The 25,875-nt window shown below is 54.0% G+C and overlaps 1 long non-coding RNA gene across 1 annotated transcript in view; it reads left to right on the top strand.

Annotated features, from left to right (window-relative positions):
* Positions 1 to 8,049: 8,049 nt before the first annotated feature.
* Positions 8,050 to 25,875, top strand: part of LOC140407922 (uncharacterized) — a 47,907-nt gene continuing 30,081 nt past the window's right edge. Inside the window, exon 1 of the long non-coding RNA XR_011939895.1 lies at positions 8,050 to 8,164. This is a non-coding gene — a long non-coding RNA (uncharacterized lncRNA). The remainder of the gene's footprint in view (positions 8,165 to 25,875) is intronic.

Below are 25,875 nucleotides of genomic sequence, written 5' to 3'. Positions count from 1 at the left end.
TGCTAGAGCTCATTCACGCCACCTTTCGATTGAATGGCTCGCTTATTATTCATTTCTAGGTCATTGTTTCCTCTGTGTGAGTGAATGGTGACTGTAGCCTAGAACAATAAAGTGAGCACTATGCCTGCCAAACATACTCTCATTGTGCAGTGTACGGGTTTATATTGTCCAGGCTTTCCATCTTTGTTGGTCACATGGAGTACACATCAGTCCAGGGCACATACATAAAATACGCACTCATGTTCCCATCAACTTACAGATGTTTCAATTTGCTAATGCTAAAATATCTTCTTGTGTTGATTAAGGATGCGTCAATCTGTGACGATGTTTGACCCAGGCGCAGCGCAGTGAGGAAAATTTGTAATTTTTTTAAAATACCTGTGAAGTTCTGTTTTTAAGGGACTTTCATGAGCGCATCAATTGTAAGGGAATTGTGGTAAACCACTGTTAGTGTATTATATGTATTGTGGTAAACTGTTACTGTACTACATGTATTGTGGTAAACCACTGCCTGATGGCTCCGCCTCCCCTCGGGCTCAGTATAAAGGTGGTTGACCTCCGGTTCTGCCCCAGTTTGGGTGCAGTGGCCAGGTGGCTTTCTGTTTAGCTTATTAAAGCCACAGTTTCGTTCACTACTCGTCTTGTGTTAATTGATGGCACATCAATTTAATAAGCTAAACTTTTAAGATGAATTCATCACTCAAGCCTGATCGCCTGGAGCTGGACCCACAAGCCGCCGACGCCACTGCGACATTCGAGCACTGGCTAAGCTGCTTCGAAGCTTACCTCGGATCCTCCACCAATGACGTCACTGACCTCCAAAAGCTTCAAATACTCAACCCACGGGTGAGCCCGCAAGTTTTCCTTCTTATCAGAGACGCCCCCTCGTACACGGAGGTGATAATGCTGCTGAAGGGACAGTACGTAAAGGCAGTAAACGAGGTGTACGCCAGGCACCTCCTTGCCACGAGGCGACAACGCCCCGGAGAATCACAAGCCAAATTCCTGCGTGCCTTGCTGGTACTCGGCCGGAACTGTGCTTGCCAGGCGGCATCGGCTGTGCAACACATGCAGCTGCTGGTCAGGGACGCCTATGTCGTGGGCATTAAATCCAATTACATCCGCCAGCGCTTGCTAGAAGGGGGTACACCCGGCCTCCCAGAGACAGTGCAGCTCTCAAACCCGCTGGAAGTGGCTTTCCAGAACATGGAGGCCTACACCTCCAACCACGTGGCACCCTTGTGGACGTCGTGGGCACTGCCATCACTGGACTCGAGTGCGGCGCAAGCCTGTGCCGCGCAGCAGCCCGCCAACGGCGGAAGCCCGAAATGCTACTTTTGCGGCCAGGGTAAGCACCCCAGACAACGCTGCCCTGCACGGAACGCGATTTGCAACGGGTGTGGGAGGAATGGCCACTTCGCCAAAGTCTGCCAGGCCCGACCTGTCCCTAAAGTTCCTAGGCCCAGCAGCGCTGCCTGTTGTCTGTCGGGACCGCCCCCATCTGCCGCATCACCTGCCATGTGTGACCTGTGGGCGCTGCTATCTTCGCTGCCGCCGATGTGCGATCGCCGCCATCGATGTGGGGCCGCCATCTTCGCCGCCATCTTTGATTCCACCTGCCACGCACGGCCCATGGGGGCCGCCATCTCTGACGCCACCTTCGATGCTACCCGCCATGCGCGACCCATGGGGGCCGCCATTTTGGAACCACTCCGCCGCCTCCCGGTACCCCTGCTCACCCGGTCGTACGCTGGCCACTGCTATATCCGACCATCCTACCCACCACCTTCCAAAGCTCGCCTCCATCACACTCGACCAGTCTCGACCTCATCATCTCACGAAATTCACGATGGCCGTCTGGATCAACGGGCACGAGACGGCCTGCCTCTTCGACTCCGGGAGCACAGACAGCTTTATCCACCCAGATACGGTAAGGCGCTGCTCCTTCCCAATTTTGCCCGCAACCCAGAAAATCTCCCTGGCGTCCGGATCACATTCCATAAAAATCCAGGGGTACTGTGTCACGGCCTTTTCGGTACAAGGGGTAGAGCACGCTAACTTTACGCTCTACATCCTCCCCCATCTCTGCGCTGCCCTATTACTGGGGCTCGACTTTCACCTTCAAAGCCTCACCTTAAAGTTCGGTGGACCCCTGCCCCCCCTCACCGTCTGTAGCCTCGCGACCCTTAAGGTCGCCCCACCCTCGCTCTTCGCTAACCTCACCCTGGACTGTAAGCCCGTCGCCACTAGGAGCAGACGATACTGTGCCAGGGACAGGGCCTTTATCAGGTCGGAGGTCCAACGACTCCTACGAGAGGGGATCATTGAGGCTAGTACCGGCTCCTGGAGAGCCCAAGTGGTGGTCGTCAAGACTGGGGCGAAGCACTGGATGATCATCGACTACAGTCAGACGATCAACCGGTACCCGCAGCTCGATGCGTACCCCCTCCCCCGAATATCTGACATGGTCAACCAGATTGCGCAGTATCGAGTCTTCTCCACTGATGACTTGAAGTCCGCGTACCACCAGCTCCCTATCTGCCCGGAGGACCGCCAATACACTGCCTTCGAGGCAGATGGCCCCTCTACCACTTCCTCAGGGTTCCCTTCGGCGTCACCAATGGGGTCTCGGACTTCCAGCGAGAAATAGACCAAATGGTTGACCAGTACGGTGTGCAGGCCACATTCCCGTACCTAGATAATGTCACCATCTGCGGCCATGACCAGCAGGACCATGACGCAAACCTCCAGCATTTCCTCCACACTGCTAAGCTCCTTAACCTCACATACAATAAGGAGAAATGTGTTTTCCGCACAACCCGCCGAGCCATCCTTGGCTACGTTGTGGAAAATGGAGTCCTAGGGCCCGACCCCGACCACATGCGCCCCCTTCTGGAACTTCCCCTCCCCCACTGCCCCAAGGCCCTGAAGAGATGCATGGGGTTCTTCTCTTATTATGCCCAGTGGGTCCCCAATTATGCGGACAAGGCCCGTCCACTCATTAAATCCCCCATTTTTCCCCTGACGGCTGAAGCCCGCCTGGCATTCAACATCAAGGCAGATATTGCCAAAGCCGCGATACACGCTGTGGACGAGTCCATTCCGTTCCAGGTGGAGAGCGAGGCATCGGACTTTGCCCTGGCCGCTGCCCTCAACCAGGCGGGCAGACCCGTGGCTTTCTTCTCCCGTACCCTCCATGCCTCCGAAATTCAACACTCCTCCGTCGAAAAGGAAGCCCAAGCCATTGTAGAGGCTGTGCGACATTGGAGGCATTATCTGGCCGGCAGGCGATTCACTCTCCTCACTGACCAACGGTCGGTTGCCTTCATGTTTAACAATACACAGCGGGGCAACATCAAGAACGACAAGATTCTGAGGTGGAGGATCGAGCTCTCCACCTACAACTACGATATCTTGTACCGACCTGGGATGCTCAATGAGCCCCCAGATGCCCTATCCCGCGGTACATGTGCCAGCGCACAAGTAGACCGACTTCGGGCCCTCCACAATGACCTCTATCACCCGGGGTCACCCTTTTCTTTTCACTTTATCAAGGCTCGCACCTGCCTTACTCCATCGAGGAGGTCAGGACCATGACCAGGGACTGCCAGGTCTGTGCGGGCTACAAACCGCAGTCCTATCGGCCCGACAGAGCACACCTGGTAAAGGCCTCCCGCCCCTTTGAGCGCATCAGCATTGACTTCAAAGGGCCCCGCCCCTCCACTGACCGTAACGTGTACTTCCTCAACGTTGTTGACGAGTACTCACGATTCCCCTTTGCCATCCCATGCCCTGACATGACCTCTGCCACCATCCTCAAGGCCCTGCACAGTCTCTTCACCTTGTTCGGTTTCCCCACCTACATTCACAGCGATCAGGGTTCCTCCTTCATGAGCGACGAGTTGCGTCAGTTCCTGCTTAGCAATGGCATCGCCTCAAGCAGGACGACCAGCTACAACCCCCGGGGAAACGGACAGGTGGAGAGGGAGAACGCGACGGTCTGGAAGGCCGTCCTTCTGGCTCTACGGTCTAGAAGTCTCCCAGTCTCCCGCTGGCAGGAGGTCCTTCCCGATGCGTACCACTCCATCCGGTCGCTCCTGTGTACTGCCACCAATGAGACCCCTCACGAACATATGTTTGCCTTCCCTAGGAAGTCCGCCTCAGGGGTCTCGCTCCCGTCCTGGCTGACAGTCCCAGGGCCTGTCCTCCTCCGGAAGCATGCGAGGAGTCATAAATCGGATCCCCCTCGTCGAGAAGGTCCTGCTCCTCCATGCCAATCCACAATATGCCTACGTGGCACATCATGACGGGCGGCAGGACACAGTCTCCCTCCTGGATTTGGCACCTGCAGGTTCCCCAGTGACCATCACCATCACCCCCGACCCTACAACGTCTCCCTCCGCCACCACCCGGCTACTTCAAGATTTGGCACCCACAGGCCCACCAGCGACCATCATCACCTACACCGCTCCCCCCTCCACCGACACAACTACTGGGCGAAGAAGAAGACAACATGCTCCCGGACGCGCAGGTCTCGACACCAGTGCACACACCACAGCCGGGACTGAGGCGATCACGGCAAAAGGTCAAAGCCCCCGACAGACTTGACCTTTAAGTCCACTTCACCCCCGCTGGACTCTTTTTTAACAGGGGGTGAATGTTATAAACCACTGTTAGTGTATTACATGTATTGTGGTAAACATGTATTGTTTATAAATTTAGTGTACCCATTTCATTTTTTTCCAATTAAGGGGCAATTTAGCGTGTTCAATCCACCTACCTTGCGCATCTTGGAGTTGTGGGGGCGAAATTCACGCAAACACGGGGAGAATGTGCCAACTCCACACGGACAGTGACCCAGAGCCGGGATCGAACCTGGGACCTCGGCGCCATGAGACAACAGAGCTAACCCACTGCGCCACCGTGCTGCCCAGGACTATCAGTTTAACATCAGTGGTGGGTAACGTTTGCGAAACAATAATCAGGGGATAAATTGACAGGCACTTGGAGAGTTTTGAGTAAATTAGGAGAGCCAGCGTGGATTTATAAAAGGGAAATACTGGGCAGCACGGTGGCGCAGTGGGTAGCATTGCTGTCTCACGGCGTCAAGGTCCCAGGTTCGATCCCAGCTCTGGGTCACTGTACATGTGGAGTTTGCACATTCTCCATGTGTTTGCGTGGGTTTCACCCCCACAACCGAAAGATGTGCAGGGTAGGTGGATTGGCCACGCTAAATTGCCCCTTAATTGAAAAAAATGAATTGGATTCTCCAAATTTTTTTTTTTTAAAAGGGAATTTCTATTTGGCTAATCTAATTGAGTTATTTTGATAAAGTAACAGGGGCATGTTGACAAAGGGAATGCAGTGGATGTGGGTGAGGTTCTCCGCCTCGGGGCGTCGCAAACCGCGCTTGTGCAGAGAATGGGGTGTCCAGCCAATATCGAGGTCCACGTGCGACACCGATTCAGGCTCAGTTCCCTTGCTGGTGGGGATAATGAGGTTTGCACCCCACGCTGGCGATGGCATGCAAAACTGGCATTTGCATGCATTTAAATGTCATTAGCGTGTTTGACCCAGTATGCTCCAGGCCTCCGCAATGCTCCGCCCCTCTCAGGTGGAAGCCCCATGGGCATGGTATATTACAGGTCTTTACAAACGAGGACACCATAGCTGCTGAGCGGGAGAGAGAATGTAAGCAAAGTTTTTAAAACGGTTAAAAATTGTAACGCCTGCTGGGGGGTCGCTGCCAGGACTGGGGGCGGGGATGTAGCGGAGAGTGACTTGCTGATAGTTCCGTTGATTCGGGGTGTCCTCTTTGGGATCGGGGTGGCCTAGCTCAGACAGCCATTGCTGCAGTGTTTGTTTTAAATTCACCCATTTGGTATAAGTTACAGGCCCCTGGCTTCTCATCCTGCTGACTGCTCATTGTGTACTGTAAATGTTAACAGAGCCGCTGGTCATGTGGGAACCCACCCAGGCCACCCCTCTGGAAACCCTCAGACAGCAGCTGACCCATCAGCGGGATGGGCGTGGCCACGTTCAATCAGTTGTACGCCAGGTGCTGCCACTCCTCAGTGAGCCCCACTTCCGGGGGAGCAGGGCAATAGCAGAGCTCACCCCAAACAAAGGACACATTGCACCATGGCCTTTGGTACCCTCCCTGGCACACTGCCCCTCTCAGGGCAGAGGCCTCACCAGTCACACTGCCACCTAGTCCACTCCGCAGGACCACGAGCTGTCTCCAAGCCCTGCCTGCCCACTGCGTCACTTTTCCCATCCATCCTGCCCCCGGATAGGTTGTCACAACCAGCGTGTCACACCCAGGACCCACATCACACTGCAGCTACACTCCCAGCAGGCACACACTTCCCTGCCTCACCCTCATCTGTACGAACTGTCCACACACAAGCCTCGAAGAATGAAGGTGATTGGTGGCACATCGTGACCCTCTCCACTGGCCATCCAGGTGTCAGCCTGCTGGCGGGATAACACACGGCCCACCCAATGATAACACCCAGAGTAGATCCCACAGGGGAGACAGGACAGGGGCGCAGAGCTTATTGCTGACTTGTGCTGTGGCAGCCACCGGTACCCCTGTTGACAGGGTAGGGTGGTGAAGGTGGAGTAAAGTAAAAGTGGGCCTTTTTTTCAGTCTCAGGGTGTTTATCTCTGCTGAGGCCACACTTAGAGTGATTTCCTGCTGGCGAGCTGATTTCGCCTGCTGGAATGGCTATTCAAAGATTGAGCTGCCATTTTGATTGGCAGCCCTGATCTCCACCACCCCTCCTCTGCCGTTTCAGGCCCCCCCCCCCCTCCACCGCTTTATCAATTCCTCCCCCTTACCCCCCAACATTGGTGTGGCCTCTGGAATCTCCCCTCAACCCATTCTAGTTGGCAAGACACCACCCCACCCCCCCTCGGGCCCGAACCCTGGAAGTGCCAAGCTGGCCTGCGAGACCCCCTGAGGTGCCGTTACGCCTGGTCCACGATTGTGTAGACCAGTACTAAATGGCGCCCTGACGAGGTTTCGCCGGTACTGCCATTAGATCCCGGGCACCGGGCGAATCTAGCATCCAGGTATTTAAATGAGCGTCTCGGCTGATTTAAATATGCAAATCTGGATCTCAGCTAATGAGGGCAAGTACAGATCGTGCCGGTGGAGCGAGTCGGGTGACTCACGGCTGCACAGCGCTCGACGTGGGAGTCCGATTTGGAGCTCTTGCGCGAATCACCTATTGCACCCAGATTCATGCCGAAAGCAATGGGGTCGCTGAATCGCTCCCTTCAATTTTGGGGAAAAATGTACAGAGGGGATGTGAGGGGAAAACCTTTTTTACATAGCAGGTTGCAATGAGCTAGAACTCGCTGCGCATAGGGGTGGTGGAAATGCACGCAACTCGAGAACTGGAGATGCACTTGAGAAAAATAAACTTGAAGAGCTATGGGGGTAAAGTGGGGGCAGGGGCCTGAAATTGAAGATTAATCTCTCGGACAATTCTGAGAGCAACTCGGCAGAATAATCGTACAGACTTTGAAAAAAAGTACTGAGATGGTTTTGGGGGGAATAAAAGACTGTTTTATTGGGTGGGACAAGTTGAAGGTGGATGAGGGTTCAACAATGGAACCTCCAGTAAAACATCGGGGCCAGAATCCTCCGGTCGTCGGGATTCGTGGATTCTGCGACGGCGTGGGGTGGTTTCAATGGGGAATCTCATTGACAAGCGGCGGGAGGAGAGAATACCACTGCCAGCGAATGGTGCGCTGCCAGAGAAACACGCGGTTGACGGACCGGGGAACCACCCCCTTCTGAAAATGGGTAACTCCAGCCCAGACGTGTAGTGCAATGTGTTTGGGAAGCATGGAGAGTAGTGTTGTTTATAGTGCAGCAGTTAATCTGTGCACTTTGACTCCTGTGCTTCCTAATTTAAAAGCTCAAACTGATTCGAAATAGATTGGGGATTTCTACAACCCAGCAATCTGTGAGAGAAAACATATGCGCCGTTTCATTGGTCAGTTTAATAGATACTGAAAGTGCTCTATTTATTACAGGTGGAAAGTAAAACCTTCAGATTGTGTTTGCTATGTGTGCTGCCTTTCACAAATGCTGCCTGTCATGTCAAAAGCAGCCCAGTGTTGAGACCTCGGACACTGTCGTCAACAGCAGGTAAAAGACATCAGATTGTATTTACTCGCATGTTCATTCTTCCACCTCGCAGAGTGACAGTTAGCAAGAAATGGCATCAACGAAGCTTTGGCTCCAGCGGGGACACAGTTTTCCTCCGGGAGACATTCAGGATGAACCATCGCGCAATAAAACCACCCTCGAATAATTCAGTCACACAGTGACTGCTGGCTGCAGATTTTGCGCAGTTTTTGATTACATGGTCCATTTAGAGAAAGCTAGCACCTGACTCGTGTGACAAGAAGATGACAATTAAGTGTAGATCTGCATGAAAATTGTGTGGAACAGGGAAATGTGCAATAGGCAGGCACTGACAGTAAAAGGGACAGTTTCAGATCGAGAATGAATTGCAAAGAATCAGTCCTTAATTAGAAAAAGGTGACAGTAAGCAAGAAGTGACAATAAAAGGGATGACAGTAGGTTGAATCAAATATACATTATTCAATGACTGAATCCAATTTTTCCCCCCCTATAACTGATGATTGAGTTCAATCTGCTGGAGGTGTAAAGCTATGACTTAGTGAAAATTAATTGACTCCCATGAAAAGATGTAGCCAGAGTTTCATAATGACAGCGTGTGTTTCCACTCCAAGACACTTTGCATTGCGCTTTCGCTTCAGGGGCTTCCCCAAAAGTTCCCAATCTCAGTCTTGTGAACGTAAGGTGCATGCTCGGTCCATGTGGGAAGCTGGCGAATTGACCTGCCATCCACTCTGCATGGGCTCCTCAATACAGCTCCTAAAGGCAGCATGGTAGCATTGTGGTTAGCACAATTGCTTCACAGCTCCAGGGTCCCAGGTTCGATTCCCGGCTTGGTTCACTGAATGTGCGGAGTCTGCACGTTCTCCCCGTGTGTGCGTGGGTTTCCTCCGGGTGCTCCGGTTTCCTCCCACAGTCCAAAGATGTGCAGGTTAGGTGGATGTTCCATGACAAATTGCCCTTAGTGTCCAAAATTGCCCTTAGTGTTAGGTGGGGTTACTGGGTTATGGGGATAGGGTGGAGATGTGGGCTTGGGTAGGGTGCTCTTTCAAAGAGTCGGTGCAGACTCGATGGACCGAATGGCCTCCTTCTGCACTGTAAATTCTATGAAATCTATAAAGAGTTCATCAAAAACATTATCGCCATCAGGTCTTCGACCATTCCGTTGGTTTTCTGCCCTCATGGTACGTGGATGAGATAAATGGTGCGTGTTTTCCCTTCCTCAATTTGTGAATGTTAGTGAACAGAAAAAGATTACATGAGGATAAAGCAGAGAAGCATTAGCAAAAACCTGAAAGAGGATTTTTTTTTTAACTTTAAAAGTGGAGCATAGAAAAGCTCCAAGACTTGCGCGCGCACACACACACACACAAACAGACTAACACTTGCCCTGTCGACTTCAATTAGTTTGTCACCTTGAGGAGATTAGAAGAATTGTATCCCACAACTAAACTGATTATTGGCTTTGTTCAAGGGCTTAAAACAAAAAGTAAGAATTTTGCTTAGTGTAATATAGATTAAGTTCATTCACCTGAATTTCCTGTAAATCCTGCAAAAAAGACCCCATGGTGCCAGATCCAGTTGGCATCATAAATGAAGAAGTGTACTTCTCATGCCGGCATTCGCAAAGCCTTGGAGCGAGCAGCTCAGAAAGGAAGTCTGCACAAAATTTTCTGCCTGATTTAAGCCACCATTTTCAAAGCAGAAGACATGGCTCCTGGGGTAGATTCAGAGAATAGCAGTAAGGTGTATCTATTTATTGTATTTGCCATTATGGTGCAATCAATTGTTTCCCTTTGAGATATCACTTCATTACATTCCTTTACACAGGTTTCACCCACATTAACACTGCATGAGGTAAATAAGAAAGATACTATACACTGTTTATGTCGTTCAAAGTACAAAAGGATATGCTCATCAATCAAGAACCATAAAACAGCACAGTAATCTGCTGGTTACTGGTAATCAATAGAATATTACCAGTCCAGTGATCGAGAGGTCCAGGATAATGCCCTGGAGACATGAGTTCAAATCCCACCACAGTTGGAGGTGGAATTCATAATTAATAAATCTGTGATAAAATGATAGGCTGATCTTGGAAGTGACTGGATTGTCATAAACACACATCTCTCGTTCACTGCTCGTCAAGGTAGAAAATCTGCCATTCTTGCCGGGACTGATCTGGAGAAGATTTCAGGCGACTCCAAACCCAGGCTGAGCAAGTCATTTTGTTGTATTCAAACTGCTAGAGGAGCAAAGATCACTGTGGGTGGACCTACATCACGTGGGCTGCAGCAGTTCAAGGAGATGGTTCATCACCATTTTCTCAAGGGCAATTAGGATGGACAATAAATGCTAACCTTGGCAGCAATGCTCTCATCCCAAGAACAATTCTATTTTCTAATTTGTACTGGAGAAGTGTGACCATATGGAGGTCAGAGGAGTTCGGCTTTGATGCCCTTTATGTGATGGGCACTTTGCCCACACTCGCCAATGTTCACTCACAAACGATGGCCACATCAGTCAGGTGCTGGAGGGTGACTGATTGCATATGGACAGGACATCTAGCAAAGAGTCAGATCTTCGGAAAAGGGGAGGGAGGAAATGTTGGCAAGGACTCAAAAATGAATAAAAGCAAAGAGATTGTGTTTTCTTAATGGGCGCACTTGTCCCTCCCATATCCCGTAAACCAGGGCAGTTTTCTAATCTGGGCTAAAATCAGGTTTAGCTGGAGTACGGCGCACACCTCAGGACGCCCTCCCCCGATGGGCCGAGTTCCCCACCATGTGGGACATGTGTGCTCTCAGTTTTCGTGAACCCGGCATGGCGGCTGCAGACTGTGTCCAGGATAGGGGCTGGTTTAGCACAGTGGGCTAAACAGCTCCCGTACCAAACTCCCTGAACAGGCGCCGGAATGTGGCGACTAGGGGCTTTTCACATAAACTTCATTGAAGCCTACTTGAGACAATAAGCGATTATTATTATTATTATTGGGTAGTCAAAACCCCAAAATGCACATTCATCTTTTAGAATAAGATACCCTTCTCAAACTACAAAGAATCCAGCATGGATTTGTTTGAGTGAATCCTTAGGCTCCAGGAAAGTTCTTTCAAACAGAATGAAAAGTGTTTGAAAAAAACACTTTCATCATATTTCAGAGAAGAGAGAGGTGGGTGCCTCTGTGGGGGCGGGCAGGGTGTGGGAAAGGGGCATGTTGCACTAGAGTCACCCAGAAGAATCAAGCATGAGTCTGAATATCAAAAACTTCTTAAAGGTATTAGTCTTAATTCTATTTTGTAATCTTCATAATTCTGTACTAATGCCCATAGGACACCACTAAAATGCCAACTGCTTACTGACATTTGAAACATGTGTCATCTTTAACTACGTTTTGTTCTGCACAAATGAGTGAGAGTCCAGTAACAATGATGTGTTAATTTAGTCCGGATCTCTTTGAATAGAGGCATCGACCTTCCTCCAAATCAATTTCCACCCATTAGGGTCCACTGATTTTTCAAGATCTACCTCCTTGTCCTTTTTAAGGTACAAGAGATCTGGATTAAAGGCAGTTAGCACTTATTACTGTTTCAGTGCCAACTGATTCAAGTCAAGATATGAAAGGTCGTTAACAGAGAAGGCACTCACCAAAGTGATGCCCAGCACCATAATCAAAAAGCTGGCTAAAGGGCAAATCTAGCTCAATAGTAAACTGAGTAATCAAAGCAGTCCGATCCTCTCCTGACAAAATATTAAGAAGGAGCATTTTTTCTCTCTCCCTCCTTTTTTAGCCACTGGATTCTTTTAGCTGTTGATCTGAGTCAGATGTTCCTGTAATGGGGCCTTGGGGAATTTATGAAATGTACAATGGGTAATAATTGATTCCAAACTGCAGAATAGATACATGTCACCTCAATCATTGGGTGTGGGCTCAATCCTCAGGGAGACTGGTGAGTCAACATCCTCTCTCCATCTGCCACTAGGACGTGTGTGAAGAAGAATCATGATTAGAGCATGGTACGGTAATACGGAAAGCCAAGATTAGGAATTTTAGGAAGATTAGGAAGTAAATTTCAGCTGGGTCAATTGGACTATGAAAGTATTTGTAGACTCTACCTGAGATTGACAAGTAATCTGCATCACAAAAATTCTTCTAAACAATATTCAAAGAGCTTTTTAAACTTCATAAACAACAAATAAAAACATGAAGGGCGGGATTCTCGGTCATGAGGCCATAATTGTGGCCAACGCCAGGCGCCGCAGAATGTCATACTCTGGATAATGGTGGTGTCAATGCATTCTACTCCGCACGTACAGTAAACACCGTTGGCATATTATTAGCCGGCCTGACCCGGTGTTCTCCGGGGCCTCCGCGATCCTCCGCCATGAGGAAATACCGACGGCGAGATTCACTTGTGGTTTCAAAAATCATTCAAACAGGTTGCCGTGGTTGCTAAGGGAGATAGAGGGAGTGGGAAAGTGTCCAATGTCGCCATAGTGTGCTGGCAGTTGTACCGCTGGCAGGGATGCTTCTGCCAGGACCGGGGGGGGTAGCAAGGGGGCGGCCAGGAGGTGGACTGTGGGGTCGGGGTGGATGGGCACGGAACACCATTGCCGCAGCCGGTCGGGCAGCCGTGCGGCTGCGCATGCCGCTGACCACCCATTGCGAACTAAGTGCCACGGGTCGTATGGGTGTCCCTCGGGCCACCCCCTCCAAGTACCATCTGGCCCCAGCTAACCAATCAACAGGATGGGCCCACTCCAGCGCGACCAGTGCCACCTTGTTGGCTGGGATGAGTGTATGTGGGGAGTAACGTACTAATATGCGGCTGCAGCTTGTCAGTCTCTCGAGCCAATTCCAACCCCGGCGAATCCGACACCGTTCTTCATTAGAATTGATTGGGTTCCTCATGGAGCCGGTGCTAGCCAATTAAGACTCCTGAATCGCTCCGAGAGCGGCGCTAATGTTTCTGCCGCAGAAGTCCACCGATCTGTCTCAGTGTCAACACTCAGGGCGGGATTCTCCATTGCCCGCCGACCATATCGTAATCGGCGATTGGGCGTGGAATCCCTGTTTATGACCGAATCGGGGGCGGTCCCTGTTTTTGGATGCTCCGCCCCCTCCAAAAACAACATCATTGAGGAGTACGCCGCACGCCTCAGGAAGCCCTCCCCCGATACGCTGCCCCCGGTGGGCTGATGCGGGGAAATGTGCTCTGAGCTTTCGTGAACCCGGCGTGGTTGCTGCAGACTGTGCCCAGGGGCGCCAGGATCGGGTGGGAGCCGTGCTGCTGTCCGGGGGGGGCTTCGGCGAAGGCTGGGGGGACTGGTGGGGGTGGCGAGGGGGTGTCCAGGGAGCACTATCTGGCAGGTCGGGTCTGCGCATGGCCGGCACCATGTTGCACAGCACAACTTCTCCGGTCTCTTCAGCGAGCGTAAAACTCCACATCCTGTGATTGCTGAAGCCAATCAGGCACGACTGTTTGAAAACCAGCTGTCCCTACCAGAAAAATAGCTTAATAGCAGCCACGGACCCGGCAATTCGCCAGGCATGTACATCGGGAAGGCCTTGCGTATTACATGGCGCAACTCTACCCCTCACCGGTCGAAGGATTGGTGGGGGGGCGGCAGCATCTTTCTTGTCATAATACCAGACACATCCTCTTGACATAACCTTAAAATCGAAAAAACCAGCCCTTCGTCTCTGATGTTGAGAATTACGCTGGTAATATTTGAATAGCACTGAATCCAGCTGGGGATGTTTACTGCATGAACTAAGCAGGTATAAACCATCCCTGCCTTTGTTGATTGCCCTGTTACAGACAGGGGAGAGAGGAGTTGAAAGTTTCGAATAGGCCGTGGAGTATTTCCCCAAACACACGGGGCGCGATTCTCCACTCCCACGCCGGTTGGGAGAATTGCCTGGGCCGCCAAAATTTCCGGGGACGCCGGTCCGACACCCTCCCGCGATTCTCCCAAGTGGCGGGAACGGCCCGGTCAGGTTTCGCGGGCCGCAGGCCGGAGAATCGCCAGAGACACCCAAAATGGCGATTCTCCGGCACCCCCGCTATTCTGAGGCCCGGATGGGCCGAGCGGCCAGGCCAAAACGGCGGGTTCCCCCCGGCGCCGTCCACACCTGGTCGCTGCCGTCGGGAACAGCGCGCGAAAGCTGGGGGGGGGGGGCGGCCTGCGGGGGGCGAGGGGGGATCCTGCAGCGGGCTTCCGATCGTCGGGCCGTCCTCTCTGAAGGAGGACCTCCTTCCTTCCACGGCCCCGCAAGATCCGTCCCCCATCTTCTTGCGGGGCGGGTTTAGAGAGGACGACAACCACGCATGCGCGGATGACGCCCGTTATGCGGCGCCGGCCACGTCATCTATGCAGCGCCGCTTTTACGCGGGCTACAAGGCCTGGCGCGTGCAGATGACGCGGCCCCGATCCTGGCCCATTGTCAGGGCCTGAATCGGTCGGGACCGGGGCCGTTCCGCACCGTCGTGAACCTCGACGGCGTTCACGTCGGCGTGGGAGTGGAGAATCCCGCCCACGGTTTGTGAAGTCAATTCTTAAAGTGACTCAAAGCAAACTCTCTTCAGAATTAAATCAAAAGTACCGTACCGGCCTCCCCGAACAGGCACCGGAATGTGGCGACTAAGGGCTTTTCACAGTAACTTCATTGAAGCCTACTTGTGACAATAAGCTATTATTATTATTATTGTTATTATTATTTTTTGAAGTATTGTTTATATATGCATTCAAACCCAGGGAATGGCTGCAACTTCACACACACACATACAAGCGCACAATTAGATGGTAAAAAATAAGAGATTTTACAATTATAAGACCATAAGACATAGGAGCAGAATTTGGCCATTTGGTCCATCGGGTTTACTCCACCATTCAATCATGGCTGGTGTGTTTTCATTGAATCATAGAGTTTACAGTGCAGAAGGAGCCCATTCGGCCCATTGAGTCTGCACCTGCCTTTGGGAAGAGCACCCTACTTAAGCCCATCCCCGTAACCCAGTAACCCCGCCTAACTTTTCTTTGGACACTAAGGAGCAATTTAGCATGGCCAATCCACCTAACCTGCACATCTTTGGACTGTGGGAGGAAACGGGAGCATCCGGAGGGAACCCACGCAGACACGGGTTGAAAGTGCAAACTCCACTCACATTCATACAAGGCCAGAATTGAACCTGGGACCCTGGAGCTGTGAGGCAGCAGTGCTAACCACTGTGCCACTGTGCCGCCCCATTCTCCATTCACCCCATTCTCCTGCCTTCTCCTCATAACCCCTGATCCCTTTTGTCATCAATTATGAATAATTTAAAAAGAAACACAATCACAGATAGAAACATCAGTTCACTTGACTGCCAGAATCCAGAAAGTCAGAGTCCAGTGAGGGCTCCTTCATGGAGGAGTTACCTTTTAGGCAGGTTCAGGAGCTCAAGGAGGAATTGCAGAATTCCTTTAAAGTTGATGGTGAGGCAGCAAGATCAGGTTGCCACGGAGCCACCTGGCCTGTTCAGTAGGCGATGGGGGATATGGGGGAGGGGGGATATGGTGGACGGGGGATATGGGGGTTATGGGGAAGGGGGATATGGCGATGGCAGAAATCTTCCAGAGGAACTGGCTTTGAGGAGGTTCAGCCTGCAGTCCTGCTGTGATGTTTGCAAGCTAGAGGTTGAATATCAGATTGAGTCAAGAGTCTATAAATATGTTATTAAATCTTTCCAAAGCCCAGAAGCTTCCATTATCTGATGTTGCCATTAATGAGCTAGTCGCTAACAAATAAGCAGTTTCCATGTCTCTGGTCAAAATCCATATTCACACATCTGCAGGTGTAACGAGTTTCAATCGCTTTCGCCTTGTTGTACGACCAGGTTGGGGGAACAAATCATCCGTTGGTTCCTGGTTTCAATGATTGTAATGTGACTTCACAATGAGAGGTGTGAGATTCCACAAAGATGAGGATAGAGCTTTTGTCCTTTAACTGCTGTTGGAAATTTCCAGAAACTGTAGCCAACTTGTGAATCATGGGACCTGTAGTAGCCATCTTTTGGTTCAGCAAAATGCACTTTTCACATGAGCAAAAAAGTAAGGGATGATTTGAACAGTTATTATCTCTTTCACGTCTGAGGAACATGGGACGAAATTCTCCGTTATCGGCGCAAAGTCCGCCGATCGGTGCCGAAAACGGCGCAAATCCGACCTTCATCACGCCGCCCCAAACGTCGCAAAGTCTCCGGCCCGGAATGGGCTAGCAGCCCACGTGCTTCACGCCGTGCGGCGTCATACACGCCACACGGCGTGACGGCTCATCAGGACGCGATGCTCCCCCCCACCCGACCGGAACACCCGACCGGAACATCCGACCGGATGGCCGCCTGCCGCTCAGCCCCGAGGTTCCAGTCACAGGATGTGGAGGCACTCATGGACGCAGTGGAGCAGAGGAGGGAGGCCCTGTATCCCGGACACGGCCGCAGAGTTGCCCCACGCCACAGCCGGCGTCTGTGGAGGGAGGTGGCAGAGGCCGTCACCGCTGTGGCCCTGACACCATGGACAGGCACCCAGTGCCACAAGAAGGTGAACGACCTCGTCAGAGCAGCCAGGGTGAGCCTCCCCTCCCTGCCCGATATCCATATCCCCCATATCCCCCCTCCCCCATATCCCCCCTCCCCATATCCCCCTCCCCCATATCACCCATATCCCCCCTCCCCATATCCCCCATATCCCCCCTCCCCCATATCCCCATATCCCCCCTCCCCCATATCACCCCTCCCCATATCCTCCCTCCCCCATATCCCCCCTCCCCCATATCCCCATATCCCCCTTCCCCATAACTCCCATATCCCCCCTCCCCCATATCCCCCCTCCCCCATATCCCCCCTCCCCCGTATCCCCCCTCCCCATATTCCCCCTCCCCCATATCCCCCTCCCCCATATCCCCCATATCCCCCCTCCCCCATATCCGCCTTTATCCATTTCCCCAAGTGAATCCAGCCCTAACCTTAACCTCTGCAATACACGCGCGACCGATGGCGTGCATTCATATACCTGTCTAACACTGTTGCCTTTTACCCCTGCCACCACCCCCTCCCCAACAGGAGAAACGCGCGCACAACACCAGGTAGCATGTGAGGACTGGAGGAGGCCCCGCTGATGAGAGGCCACTGACCGAACACAAGGAAAGGGCCCTGGAACTGGCTGGCGGACCTGAGGACCGGGAGGTTGCTGATGCAGAGGTCGGGGGCCCACCAGCAAGTGAGCCACCGACAGCCCGTCCCCATATCCCCCCTCCCCCATATCACCTGATCACTGCCTGCGTGTCTAACCATGCATGCTTCATTGTGTATCGCAGGAGCAAACGTCGAGGCACCCATCCCCGCAGATGCAGACTGCCCGCATGATGCCCCTCGGAGGCCACGGGAGACGGAGAGACCCGGACCCTCCGGCATGCGACGCCCGCAGGATGTCCCTTGGAGACCACTGGAAACGGAGAGACCCGGACCCTCCGGCATGCGATGCCCGCAGGATGTCCCTTGGAGACCACTGGAGACAGCGAGACCTGGAGCAACAGGGAGACGACGCCCCCGTCTCGTGCGGGTGCGACGACGCAGGCGTGTGCCACCCAGCCACGAGAGGGGCAGCCACAGGCCTCCGTCACAGCCGAGCCAGGACACCACTACCCAGGACACCACTACCCAGGACACCCCTACCCAGCACACCACTACCCAGGACACCCCTACCCAGGGCACCCCTACCCGGGACAGCACTACCCAGGAAAACGAAATACCGGACAGTGACACAGATTGGATGGGTGGAGACGAACCGCCACCCCAAAGTGCCATGGACTCAGAGTGGGGCGAAGAGCACGACACAACGCCACTGCTGTCACCAACACCCTCCACCATCGCAGAAACACTCACCTCGGTTGGGCACTTTAGTGATGAGGCATCTGGTACACTCACTGGTGCGCACAACACAGCCGTCCCGGTACAGCAGGCGGAGGAGGTAGGAGCAGCAGAGGGGCCGGGCGGTCGGAGGGCAGCCCAGCCCAAGCGAACATCTGCCGCCCAAATGGGTCCCGTGTTCCTGGAGTTACCACACCCACCCATAGATCCGATGCAACCACCGAACCGGAGACGAGCGAAGAGGGTGACGGCCGGCTTGCGGCGGCTGCAGTCGCAGGTGGAGGAGTCCACCCGCGTCCAGGAGCTGGGAGTGGTGCCGGTCATACGTGCCACCCAGGCCGACACCGCACGGGTGGCGTCCGCAGTGGAGGCAATGGGTGCGACGGTGTCAGACATGGGGAACGGTTTGCGAGGCCTGGGGCTTTCCGTGCAGGCGGCGTCTGTGGCCCAGGACATGGCTGCCCTCTCACAGGAGGCCATGAGCCAGCGCCAGCGGCAGATGGCAGAGGCGTTCAACGCCATAGCCCAGTCTCTGCAGGCCATGGCCCAATCTCATCAGGCCATGGCCCAGTCTGAGCAGGCCATGGCCCAGTCTCTGCAGGCCATCGCTGAGGGCATCGGCGCCATTGCCCATGTGCGAGCCGGCGTCGCACAGTCACAGACAGGGTTTGCCAATCCCCTGAGCTCCATGGCTGCAAACCTGCAGACCCCTGTCGATACCAGCACAGGCCTCCAGGACTGGCAGCGCCAGATGTCGGGGGGCGTTGGATGGCCAGTCCGTTCACATCCCCCACCCATGTAGAGGCCTGGGTGCCATCGGGCACCCCGAGGGAGGAGGAGGTGCTGTGGTCCGTCCCAGGCCCCCCTGTAGGGGAGGTCCCGGAACACCGCGACACCTCGGACTCCCCCCCTTCCGTCCCAGGTGCATCGGGTGGGCAACGGGCAGGACAGGCTGGCAGCTCGCCATCCCAGTCGCCCGGGCCGCAGCCTGGCCCATCTAGGCCAGGACGCCCCAGGAAACGGCCGCCAAAGGGATCCCGTGTCAGAGGGGAGGAATCACAGGAGCCCACCTCCAGTTCTGCTGTACCGTCTGGGGAACCACGTAGACGTAGTCATAGGGTCCGTCAGGCTAAACAACTAGACACTGAGTAAGTTGGCACGGGTGCAGGGCACAGATGAGTTTTAGGGGCTTGGGCACGTGCATGAACTCCGTTCGTTATTAAAGTCAATGTTACACCTACAGAAGCTGCCTTTGTGCTCTGTCCAAAGCGTGCGGGGGTGTCATGTACGTTGAGCGCAAGTGTGTGTGTGAGGGGTGGTCTTACCTCAGCCCCAGGTGAGTCTGCCCCCTTCCCCCAGGGCCGCCATCAACATCCCCCCGGGCAGAGGACGGGACCGTGCGCTGCAGTGTCACAGCCGCATGCAGGGATGGTCCGGGTGGATGGTGGTACTGTGGCCATGGTTCAGACATAGTCCAACGATGTGGAGCCAGGAGCTCATCGCAGGGCGGGTTGTCATCATCCTCCATGGCCTGCAATAGACATGCGTCCACCGGCAACTGTGTGAGCCCGGCCGTTGTGCCGCAGGTGGATCGGCAATGGGGGGGTGGTGTGCATGCGGGTGGGGTGGGTGGGGTTGGGGAGGGGGGTGAGGGTGCTGGGTGGGTGGATGGGTGTGGGGTGTGGGTGGTCGGCTGTTGCCATGGTGTGCGGTCTGTGGCCATACTACCCGATTCCCACGCCCATCTAGTCAGTGAAGCGGGCGACTATCAGCCTGTCCCGTGCCCGCTGGCCCAGCCGGTAACGGTGGACAGGCACCCGCCCGTGTCTAGCCCGTCTGCCCTGACCATTGCCCCCATCCCCCTCATCTGGGGAGGACTGCGCCTCTTCCTGCTGCTCCTCCACTCCGCCCTCCTCTGCCTGCGGCACATCGCCCCTCTGTTGGGATATGTTGTGCAGGACGCAGCACACCACAATGATGAGGCCGACCCTATCTGACCAATACTGGAGGGCGCCCCCAGAGAGGTCCAGGCACCTGAAACGCATCTTCAGCACGCCAAAGCACCTCTCTATCACTCCCCTTGTCACTACATGGGCATCATTGTAGCGGTTCTCCACCTCATTGCGTGGCCTCCGTACAGGCGTCATCAGCCACGATCGCAATGGGTAGCCCCTGTCGCCCAGCAACCAGCCCCTCAGCCGGGGATGGCGTCCCTCGTACATGCCGGGGATGGATGACCGCGACAACACGTATGAGTCGTGTACACTGCCCGGGTAACGGGCGCAGACGTGCAGGATCATCATGCGGTGGTCGCAGACCACCTGTATGTTCATCGAATAGGTCCCCTTCCTATTGGTGAACAGGGCCCTGTTATCTGCAGGTGGCCGCACGGCGACGTGCATCCCATCGATCGCGCCCTGGACCATGGGGAACCCGGCCACAGCAGAGAAGCCCACGGCCCGGGCATCTTGGCTGGCCCGGTCCACAGGGAAGCGGATGTAGTGATGCGCCATGGCATATAGGGCGTCTGTCACTGCCCGGATGCACCGGTGCACCGATGTCTGCGATATGCCGGACAGGTCCCCACTCGGTGCCTGGAATGACCCCGTTGCATAAAAGTTCAGGGCCACCGTAACCTTGACGGACACGGGGAGAGGGTGTCCCCCGCCAGTGCCACACGGTGACAGGTGTGCCAGCAGGTGGCAGATGTGTGCCACGGTTTCCCGCCTCATCCGGAGTCTCCTCCTGCATTCCCGGTCCGTGAGGTCCTGGTATGACTGCCGGGGCCGGTACACACGGGGCGCCCTCAGGTGCCTCCGTTGCCGTGGGGCCGCGACGTCCTCCTCCCCCTCCTCGTCCTGTCGGTCAGGTGTCCCTCCAGCCTGGGCGGCTGCCGCCTGCCCCTCTGCGGCAGCCTGCGCCGCCTCTCTGACACGCTCCTCCTCCTCCTCCTCCTCATCCAGGGCAACATAGACATTAGCGGCTGCCGCCACGGCGGCCAACATCGCTGGATGATCGGAAAACATGACGGCCTGGTAGGGGGGGGGGAATGACGACATGTCATCATTGCCCATACCCCCTCCTCTCCCCAGCCAGGTGGCATGGACCGCATGGGTCCAACTGCTGGAGGCTGGCACCTGGCCAGGTGGACCAACTCACTTGCCCTCGCACCTCCCCTCCCCGGCTCGGACACCCCCATCCTCCTCCCCGGCACGGCCCCGTCCCCCCATCCCCCTCCCCGGCACGGACCCCGTCCCCCTCCCCGGCACGGACCCCCCCATCCTCCCTCCCCGGCACGGACCCCGTCCCCCCATCCCCCTCCCCGGCACGGACACCACCCCCCGTCCCCGTCCCCCTCCCCGGCACGGACCCCCCATCCTCCCTCCCTGGCATGGACCCCATCCCCCCATCCTCCCTCCCCGGCACGGACCCCGTCCCCCCATCCTCCCTCCCCGGCACGGACCCCGTCCCCCCATCCCCCTCCCCGGCACGGACCCCCCCATCCTCCCTCCCCGGCACGGACCCCGTCCCCCCATCCCCCTCCCCGGCACGGACACCCCCCCGTCCCCCGTCCCCCTCCCCGGCACGGACCCCCCCATCCTCCCTCCCCAGCACGGACCCCCCCATCCTCCCTCCCCGGCACGGACCCCCCATCCTCCCTCCCCGGCACGGACCCCATCCCCCATCCTCCCTCCACGGCATGGACCCCGTCCCCCCATCCCCCTACCCGGCACGCAACCCCCCTCCCGGCACTCCCCCGGAGCCTAGCCCACTCTAACCACACCCCCCCCCCCGCCGCACACACACACACAAATCCCTACACACACCTCTCCCCCACACATTCAGACTGCGGGCACGCCATCGCCTGTCCAGCGGCCAACCCCCTCAGGCCGTCACCCACCTCCACGCTGGTCGGCATAAACCTCGAGCACAGGTTGACGCTGATTAAAAGGAGGTTTGATTTACGCCGACGTGACCCGTCATCACGTCGACGGGACTTCGGCCCATCCGGACGGGAGAATATCGGCAGGCCCAAAATCGATTGCCTTGCGCCCACCCGTGCCATTCTCCGAGGTCTGCGGCGCCATTGACGCCCCGCCGACTTTTCTCCCTTCGGAGACTTCGGCGGGCGGCGGGGGCGGAATTCACGGCGGCCAACAGCCATTCTCCGACCCGCTGGGGGATCGGAGAATGACGCCCATGATGCTTGTAAAGGCTGTATGCCGAAGGAAATATGGCTACATTAAATTGACTGGGTCCTTTTTTTTTTCATCTATTTTTCAACCCGAAGCCCCAGGGAAATATTTGGGCCTGAATTTGATGTTTGGAATGCACACAATTCACTGGCCAGAGTATTATGGGCCTGGGTTTAGAGAACACCAAAGTGTATGATGGAGTTCACCTGACCCACAATTTTTACTAGAATTTGGTTATGGGAGCACAAGGGCCCACTCTACAGGTGTGATGCAACAAAGATCTAAAGTACTTTTAAAACAAAACAATGTTTATTCTATGAATCCAGTTAACTTTTTATAAACACACAGTAAACAGTAAACATCTTAGCAACTATCAACTCAAATACTCCCCCCAAAGAATACAGTACTCTATAAGTAACCCTTAATCTTTCCTAGCAACATCCACAAGAGAAAGACAGCAGATTTAAATTCTCTACGGAGAGCAGTTATCACTTTTAAATTAACAAGTGAGCTGAAGACATTCTTTTCATGCAGAGCGAAATTACACCTTGTTTGGCTGGATGCAGCTCCAACTCTGAAAACGAAACCAAACACACACTGTAGCTGCCAGCTCAAAACCGAAAGTAAAAGCAGACAGACAGCTCAGCTCCACCCACACTCTGACATCACTGCAGCTATTTGATAAACACCCATTTCTTAAAGGTACATCCACTACAGCTATTTGATAAACACCCATTTCTTAAAGGTACATACACAACAGTTATTTGATAAACACCCATTTCTTAAAGGTACTCTCACATGACAAGAGGCTGATGTGAAACCCACTCCTGGCCAAGATGGTGTTGTTCATGTGATATTACGTTGGGTGGCCAATTAAGGCGCCCCCAGCATTAAACGCAACTGCCAGTGGGCTTTTCAGTGCGGGCAGTGTTGGGACGCTTCAGGTGCTGGATCCAATGGGGACCCAGTGGGGGTTTTGAAAGTGCAGAGGCAGCACCCTGAAGGCTGCCAAGAGTTGTGGGGGAGGCTGAAGGAGCTGCCTGGAAGCAATGCAATAACTGATCTGGTGTTTTGTCATGGCCTCAGCACCTGGTGGTCATGGAAGGTGGGAGGGAAAGTCAGGTGGGCACTTTGTCTCCCCATTTCTCCGATAAGTGCCTGGCAGTCCTGATGGAGGAGGTCAGTGCCCAGAGCCGGCAAGGGAAGGCTGTCCCACCGTACCAAAAAGGCCTGGGCAAAGGTTGCTGCCCAGGTCAGTGGGCATGACAAGCTTTAAATGATCTTCTGCAGCCGGCAAGGGTAAATGGAGAGATGGCATGTAACTGTGCGGTGGGGTGTAGCCGGGTGCCGTTCCTCAAGGCACTCAGGGGTGTAAGAGTGTGAATATAAACCGACCCTGAAGTCTGCCCTGCTAAGGCTGGTGTTATGATCGGTTCTTGGGTGAGGTCCCTCAATTTTGACTTGCTCCAGCACTCAGCGAGAGACTTTTTACCTTCAGGCATCAGAGATGGCTAGTCGAATTTCTTCAGCTATGATTCTCACAGCACACACTAGCCAAGTGGGACTGGAACAGCAGACTAGCCGCCGAGATCAGACATGCAGTTGGTTGTTAGCCCCTTGTATACCTGGAAAGAGGAAACCACAGACATGTCTGGGGTATTAACCACAGGAAATGGAAGGCCACCGGCCAGCTCGCTCCTCTAGTTGTAGTGAGGTGGGGCTCTTGGGCGAATGTAAGAGTGCAATGCACAGAAGCTTGTGCGGCAGGTACAGCAAACATGGGGTCCTCTCATCTGAAATGGAATGTTGCAGCCAGAGTGCCCATTGAAACTCCAATGCAGATGGCACCATATCTCAGATCTCCTCAGCCCACTTAGAATGGAGTGTGACTATGATGATTGAATGCACTGATATGATGTCTTCCTTCTGCAGATAAGTAATCCTCAGGAACCGCAGGTGACCCGAAGGTCCCCCCCTCCTGTGAAGCTCCAAGGAAGCCACCTGCACCACCATCACACCTTCTATCAGAGCCAGACACCAGAGCAGAAAGTCACATAGAACATAGAACATAGAACAATACAGCGCAGTACAGGCCCTTCGGCCCACGATGTTGCACCGAAACAAAAGCCATCTAACCTACACTATGCCATTATCATCCATATGTTTATCCAATAAACTTTTAAATGCCCTCAATGTTGGCGAGTTCACTACTGTAGCAGGTAGGGCATTCCACGGCCTCACTACTCTTTGCGTAAAGAACCTACCTCTGAACTCTGTCCTATATCTATTACCCCTCAGTTTAAAGTTATGTCCCCTCGTGCCAGCCATATCCATCCGCGGGAGAAGGCTCTCACTGTCCACCCTATCCAACCCCCTGATCATTTTGTATGCCTCTATTAAGTCTCCTCTTAACCTTCTTCTCTCCAACGAAAACAACCTCAAGTCCGTCAGCCTTTCCTCATAAGATTTTCCCTCCATACCAGGCAACATCCTGGTAAATCTCCTCTGCACCCGCTCCAAAGCCTCCACGTCCTTCCTATAATGCGGTGACCAGAACTGTACGCAATACTCCAAATGCGGCCGGACCAGAGTTCTGTACAGCTGCAACATGACCTCCCGACTCCGGAACTCAATCCCTCTACCATGTTGGTGGACATTAGATCATGAGCTCCACAGGTACTGCACAGTGTTGAGGGCACATCTCACTCATGTGAGAGCTGGCAGAAGCAGAGAGGACCCACTGGGAGCACAGTTGGAGGCCAGGAGCTTGCTGAATCCGAGGCAAATGATGAACCTCTCGGTTCCCGGCTTGGGTCACTGTCTGTGCGGAGTCTGCACGTTTTCCCCGTGCCTGCGTGGGTTTCCTCCGGGTGCTCCGATTTCCTCCCACAGTCCAAAGATGTGCAGGTTAGGTGGATTGGCCATGCAAAATTGCCATTCCTGTCCAAGAAAGGTTAGGTGGGTTACCGGGATAGGGTGGAGGTGGTGGCTTAGATAAGGTGCTCTTTCCAAGGTCCGGTGCAGACTCGATGGGCCGAATCGCCTCCTTCTACACTGTAAATTCTATGATTCTATCATTTTGGATTTTGTTTATTGTCACGTGTACCAAGGTACAGTGAAAAGTATTTTTCTCAAGCAGCTCAACAGATCATTAAGTACATGAAAAGTAAAGGAAATAAAAGAAAATACATAATAGGGCAACACAAAGTACACAATGTAACTAGATAACACCAGCATCAGGTGAAGCATACTGGGGTGTAGTGTTAATGAGGTCAGTCCATAAGAGGGTCGTTTACGAGTCTGTTAACAACGGGGAAGAATCTGTTTTTGAGTCTGTTCTCAGGCTTTTGTATCTCCTGCCCGATGGACGAAGTTGGAAGCGTGAGTAAGCCGGGTGGGAGGGGTCTTTGATGATGCTCCCCGCTTTCCCCAGGCAGCGGGAAGTGTAAGTGGAGTCAATGGATGGGAGGCAGGTTCGTGTGATGGACTGGGCGGTGTTCACGACTCTCTGAAGTTTATTGCGGTCTTGGGCCGAACAGTTGCCAAACCAGACTGTGATGCAGCCAGATAGGATACTTTCTATGGTGCATCTGTAAAAGTCTGTAAGAGT

Source organism: Scyliorhinus torazame, chromosome 2 (genome assembly GCF_047496885.1).
Source record: "Scyliorhinus torazame isolate Kashiwa2021f chromosome 2, sScyTor2.1, whole genome shotgun sequence".
In the NCBI taxonomy this organism is placed as follows: domain Eukaryota; kingdom Metazoa; phylum Chordata; class Chondrichthyes; order Carcharhiniformes; family Scyliorhinidae; genus Scyliorhinus; species Scyliorhinus torazame.
Note: the sequence above shows the minus strand (reverse complement) of the source record. Positions and strands in the feature narration are given on the sequence as shown.